Raw genomic sequence first — 6,955 nt, forward strand, 5'->3', positions numbered from 1 at the left:
TCACAAGGTACTCCACATCACCAGGGGCCAGGTGTGCCCAAAACCCTCTGAAGGAAACCAGGAGGAAGGAGTGATGCCCTGTGGGGGGACCTTGTGACCTGAACTGTGTCTGCCAAGGCGCGCCCTGGAGCTCTGATTGTGAAGCTGACTTTTTCGTCTTCCTAAACAGTGGGGTAGGCAGAAGTCGGGGTTAACTCAGCCTGCTTCCCAGATGTGGAAAGTGAGACCTGGAAGGATGGATGGCTCATGAGAGAGGCCTGTGGTGTTAGAAATAAAATCACGTTGCAGTTTCTATTTTCAGGCACCACTCACTAAGCCAGCTCTGCTTGTTCACTCTTGGCACCGGGTGGGGAGGGGAGGACAGGTGTCATGGATATTCAGCTGCAAGTCATCTTTTCATCCCCAGACTTGAGAAAGAAAATGCAGCACTCTTTTGTTGTTGTTAAAGATTGGCTTCATAAAGTCTACACAAAGAAGCTACGTATTAGTTATCCATTATGGCCATTTCATGGCTTAAACAATGCAGATACATTATCTTACAGCCCTGTGGGTCAGCAGTCTTGGCGTGGGTCTCACTGGGCTAAAAACCAAGGCATTGCGGGGCTGCGTTCCTCTCAAGCAGAGCCCTTTTCTTGCTCATTTGGGTGTTGGCAGAATTCACTTCCCTGTGGTTTTAGGACTGAGATCTTCGTTCCCTTGCTGGCTGTCAGCTGAGGGCCATTCGCAGCTTCTAAAGGCTGGCACACGCCCTGGCTTGTGGCCCCCTTCAGCAGTCTTCAAAGCCAGCAGTAGCAGGTCAAGTGCTTTGACTCTCTCATCCCTCTGTTTCAGGTTCATCTCTCTGCTGCATCTGCTTTTAAGGACTCATAGGATTAGACTGGCCACACTCGTATAAACCCCATCATCTCCCCATCTCAAAGTCCATATCTTTAATCACACCTGCAAAGTTCCTTTTGCCCCGTGGAGTGACATACGGATTCCCGACATTAGGGCCTGGGCACTTTGAGGGAGTCATTGTTCTGCCTACCACAAATTACACATTTCCAGATTCTCAGACCCTCTTGATTGTCCAGGATCTTGATCACATGATTTTTGTTTGTTTGTTGAGGGGGGAGGGTAATTAGGTTTTTTATTTTATTTTTTATTTTATGTTTAGAGGAGGTACTGGGGATTGAACCCAGGACCTCATGCATACTAAGCATGCACGCTACCACTTGAGCTATACCCTCCCCCCATATCACATGATTTTTCAATAACAGCTTTATTGGGATGTAATTCACATGCTGTACAGTTCACCCATTTAAACTGTACAATTCACTGTTTTTAGAACAGCCACAGAGTTGTGCACCCATTATCACAATCAATTAAGAACATTTTAATCACCTCAACAAGAAACCATGTCCCTGTTAGCACTCACTTCCTGTTTTCCCCAGACCCTCTCAGCCCTAGGTAACCACTAATCTACTTTCTGTCTCTGTGAACTTGCCTGTACTACATACATATTCTATATAAATGGAATCATATAATATGTGGACTTCTGCATATACATAATATGTTGGCTAGACACACATACATATAATATGTATCTATGTAATGTTTTCAACCTTTATGCATGTTGTAGTGTGTATCAGTGCTTCATTCCTTTGTATTGCTAAATAACGTTTGATTGTATGGATAGACCACACTTCGTTTATGCATTCCTCAGTTCATGAACATTTGGGTTACTTTCACTTTTGAGCTATGGTGACTAATGCTGCTATGAGCATATGTGTACATGTTTTTGTGTGGACATAGGTTTTCACTCTCAGGAGTGGAATTGCTGTATCATGTGGTAAATCTATGTTTAACTTTTGAAGGAACGATCAGATTATTCTCCACAGTGGCTGCACGATGTTACATTCCCACCAGCAATGTACAGAGATCCTGTTTCTCCACATCCTCGCCAACATGTGTTATTAGCTGACTTTTTGATTCTAGTCATCCTTATGGGTGTGAAGTGGATCTGATCGTGTGATTGTGTTTCTGATTTGCATTTTCCTCATGGCTGATGACACTGGGCATCTTTTCACATGCTTATTGGCCATTTGTATGTCTTCTTTGGAGAAATAGCTAGTCATGTTCTTTGCCCATTTTTCAATTGGGTTATCTTTCTATTATTGTGTTGTTAGAATTCTTTATGTATTCTAGATACAAACTCCTTACCAGATTTGCAAAAATGTTCTCCCATTCTGTGGGTTGTCTTTTCAGCCCCTTGATGGTGTCCTTTGAAGCCTAGAAATTTTTTATTCTGATGCCCAATTTATCTATTTTTCTTTTTTTGCTTGTGCTTTTGGTATCATATCTAAGAATGTTTTTGCTGAACCCAATGTTATGAAAATTTATGCTTATATTTTCTTCTAAGAGTTGGATAGCTTTAGAGGGGAGGGTATAGCTCTAGTGGTAAAAGTGTGTGCTTAGCGTGCACAAAGTCCTGAGTTCAATCCCTGGTACCTCCACTAAAAGTAAATTTATAAAATAAGTTACCTCCCCACCCCACCCCAAAAAAAGAGTTGAATAGCTTTTACTGAGACATTTGGGTTTTTGATTTATTTTTAGTTAATTTTTATATGTGATATGAGAGGTAGGTGGTCCAACTTTATTCTTTTGCATGTGGCTATCCAGTTGTCCCAGAATGCTTTGTTGAACTGTCACATAATGTACTCCAAAAACATCCGCTTGGGTAGCTATGCAGCACTGAATGACCAAGGTACCCGCCCAGTCCAGTGAGGCAGACCCCCGCAGACCCCCGCCTGGCAAGTGGCAGATCCTCCAGAAATGTTTGTCAAATGAATATGGTGCAAGGTGGGGACCCAGAGCCACCAAGTTCATGTGTTGGAGGTCCCTTCACTCTACCCATGGCTGTGAGTGACTCCAGAAATGTTTTCTCCAAGCGGCCTTTTGGCCAGAGTCTAAAGAGGTGCATTGGTCCCCTTGAGTAAAAGGGGCAAACTAGCAGTGTCACTGCTGCCTGAGCCAGATCTCAGACAAAAAAAATCCCAAATTTTGTTTTGAGGCTGCCAAGGAACGGGGGAAAAGAAGAGAGAAGACTGGGGAGCAGCTGGCTTGGATGTGAACCAGGACAAGGGAACCTTGAGTAACGAATCAAGAAACACCTGTACTCAAGGTCAACATTTCTTGCCTCAAGCTTCAAGAGGCAAAAGCAGGGAAAAGCTCTTGGCTGGCAGATGAAATGAAAAGATAAAAGTGCTGGCAGCCACCCCAGACGTCTCTGCACCAGCAAAAGCTGCATTGTATCCTTTGGGCCAAGTGGATACAGCCTGGGGACAGCCAAGCTCTGGGGCAGACAGCGGATGAGCCTGGGGTCTGGGGAAGGACACGGCACCCTGCTGGGGGAAATGTGATGGTCAGCAGAACCTCACGAGACAGAGGCTGGCTTCCCGTCGGCTTCTCCAGGAAGCAGGCACGTCTGCCTTTCCCAGCCTGACCCTGCAGTGGCTGGTCTGGGGCCAGGAGCTTGGGAGCCAGCAGCTCCCGAGTGGCTGCAGCAGGGTCACAGCAGGGGACAAGTCTGCACTCATCAGCCCTTTCCACTCCTCCCCCCTCCAGTCCTGGAAACACAGGTAAGGTACCCTTCATTCATTCATCCAATACTACATGGCAGGCTGCCTGGGCTCAGGGGACACAGCAATGAACAAGGCCCCCCCTTATTCTCAAGGAGCTTATATTCTACTCCAAGTCGGGGTGTGGGGTGTGGAGATGGACAATAAACAAGTAAAAGAATAATTACAGAGTGACAAGAGCAATATCGAAAATAGAACAGAATGATGGACTAGAATGTCTGACCGTAGTTAAGGAAGGCCTCTCCGGGGGTGACATTTGACTGAGACCAGAGGGAAAAGGGCCAGTCTCGCAAGAGCTAGGGGAAGAGTGTTCCGGGCAGAGAGAACAGCACGTACAAAGGCCCCGAGGCAGGAAATAGCTTGGCGTCTCTGAGCTGAACTGAAAGGAGGCCAGTGCAGCTGGAGCGCTGAGTGAGAGGAGGCCTGGGGACAGGCTGTAGAAGCTGGGACACACGGGGCCTTCTAGGCCACGGCAAGGAACGTGGATTTTATTCTCATTTGTAGTGGAAGCCTCCGGGGGCATTTTACATAAGAGGACAACACCATCGGTTTTCATTTTGGAAAGTCCTGGGCTCCTGGGCTGCGGGCCGGGAGGAGAAGCACCTTGAGTGGCTGGCAGTTATGGGGTCCAGACGGGCGAGGGACACAACACTGGGGTGTTTTAAGATGTAAATGTTATTACTATTCAGATAGGAATAACAGATGGGAGATGACCGCCAATGTTTGTTACAGTTCTCGAGAAGAGCAGGCGCGCCCCGCCACCCACGCAGGGCCACACAGAGAAGCACCAGGTCAGCCAGGAGGCAGCGGGAGTGAGGGAAAATGTGTACAAGGGCTTTGCTAGTGGTTTCCATGGGGAGGCATGGGCAGGGCAGGGTCAGCAGGCTTAGGAGTGGCCAATTTAAAGAGTTTCAACAGGCTCTGAGGCTTAGGGGTCACCCCCTCGTTGTCTCTACCGGGTCCTGGGTGCTTAGGGCAGGTAGGTAGTCACCCTGAGTGTGAGGGCCTGATCCAGGAAGGCGGCTGGGGCTTTGGGATCTGGACTGGTAGGCTTGCACGCAAAAGGCACACTCCAGACTGAATCATTGACTGTTTCTAGGAATCAGCTAGCCCAGGGAGGTGGGGGGAGTCCCTCCTGGGTCAGCAAGGCCCCAGATGTCAGAGCCTCAGAGCCACACGGCTGCTACACAGGCGACACCTGTGTTCTGTGGAAAGAGTCTCCGGAGAGGAAATTGATGGGATCTGCCATCGGGTTACATGCAGGTCATGAGGGAGCAGGCGGAGTCAAGGATGCTGCCCAGCTCTGGGCTTAAGCGATTGGGTCCCCTCACTCTCAAGCAAGTCTTCGAGGGCTGAGGAGACACAGCTACACTCAGGGAGCTTAAATTCTCGTAGGGGAGCCAGGCTTCAAGTAGGGACGGTTGGCAAGTCAATTCGGTGGCGCTGGGCTGCCTGGAAGACTGGTGTGCCTCACCTTAAGTGACAGAAATGTTACTGAAAAGCAATACAGATGCAAGATTTCCCTCTTGTTCCTGTGTTATCATTTCAGCGATCGTGATTTCTAATTGACGTTCATTTATCCGAGGCCCAGGACTCGAGATGAGGGTTTCTGCTGCTACAGTCCAGGGATTTCATGCTTCTGTAAACCCATCTCATCTGTGTTAGGAAATGTCTTTATCAGAATTTAAGATTAAGGCTTTAAAATATACAGATTCTTTTGGGGGGAGGCGGTAATTAATTTTATTTATTTTAATGGTGGTACTGAGGACTGAACCCAGGACCTCGTATGTGCTGAACACGAGCTATACCCTCCCCCCTAGACTCTTCGGACTGTGTAAATAATTGCCTTTTAACTTTTTATTTCATAAGATCTACTTCTGTTAAATTCAATACTATGTAACAGCAAACAACTTTTATTATTATTAATTATTTTAAAATCAAGATGAAGAAAACAGAGCACCCATGACATAAAATAAGTGCTCAATAGACATTTTTTTCCTGTAATTTTGATGGTGTAGCTTCCATGAAAGGCAGGACTGGTGATGCATTTATATCTGCTGCAAAGCTACAAAGATGCTCTCCCTGCCGAATAGAATAACCTTAACCTGGTGAGGGGCTAACTGAGCTGGGGCTGTTGTGTCACCTGAAGTGAACATTCTCAAGGTCTTGCTGGTTTAGGTGTCACACATCTGCTGTGAGGATGGAAATACTGATCGCCGGTGAGAAATTTGATCGTGTGGTTTGGGACAGGTAATGAGGAGTTGTGTGGCTTTCCCGAACCAGCCTCCCTTGATGCTGGAATTCCGATTGGAATTCACATGTTTGAAATGATCAGATGTCACCTGCACACATTCATTGTTGTTTTCAGCCTCTCTGTTTTACAGGAAGTGTCCTGTCAACTAGGTTATAAATACTTTGAAGGGGGGCTGTCCGGTGGCTTTTATATCTTATGAACGTAAACCCTCTCCAGCACCCAGAACAAGGCTCTCCTTAATACATACTTGTTGGTTAAATGGGTGGATTAATTTACATTGCATAGCTGTCAGCTGGTGGATCTATGTCAGACCAACCATTTTTTTTAAAATAAATATAAAAAAATCACAGTTGTGCATCAAAGGACACTATCTAGAGAGGGAAAAGACAACCCTCAAAATAGGAGAAAATATCTGTAAATCATATGTCTGATAAGGGCTTAATATTTAGAATCTATAAAGAACCCTTACAACTCAACAACAGCAAAAAAAAAGAAAACAAAAACCCAATTCAAAATGGGCAAAGGGCTTGAATAGACATTTTTCCAAAGAAGATATACAAATGGCCAACAAGTACATGAAAAGATGTTCAACATCATTAATCATGTGGGAAATACAAGTCAAACCACGAGACAACACTTCACATCCACCAGGATGGCTCTAATCAAACAAACAAACAAAAAATGGAAAATAAGTGTTGGGGAGGATGTGGAGAAATAGTAACCCTTGCACATTGCTTGTGGGAATGTAAAATGGTGCGACTGCTAGGGAAAACAGTTTAGAGGTTCCTCACAAAGTTAAACACAGAATGACTATATGATCCAGCAGTTCCATTCCTAGGCACAGACCCAAAAGAACTGAAAGCTGGGACCCAGATACTTAAACATCAATGTGCATGGCAGCGTTAGTTACAAAAGTTGAAAGTGGAAACAACTCAAGTATCAGCCAATAAATGAATTGATTTTTTAAATGTGACATATCAATGAAATACTATTCATCCACAAAAAGGAATGAAATTCTGATACACACTGCAACATGGATGAACCTTGAAAACTTTATGCTAAGTAAAAGAAGCCAGGCACA

This window comes from Vicugna pacos, chromosome 13 (assembly GCF_048564905.1).
Source record: "Vicugna pacos chromosome 13, VicPac4, whole genome shotgun sequence".
NCBI classification, from domain to species: Eukaryota; Metazoa; Chordata; class Mammalia; order Artiodactyla; family Camelidae; genus Vicugna; species Vicugna pacos.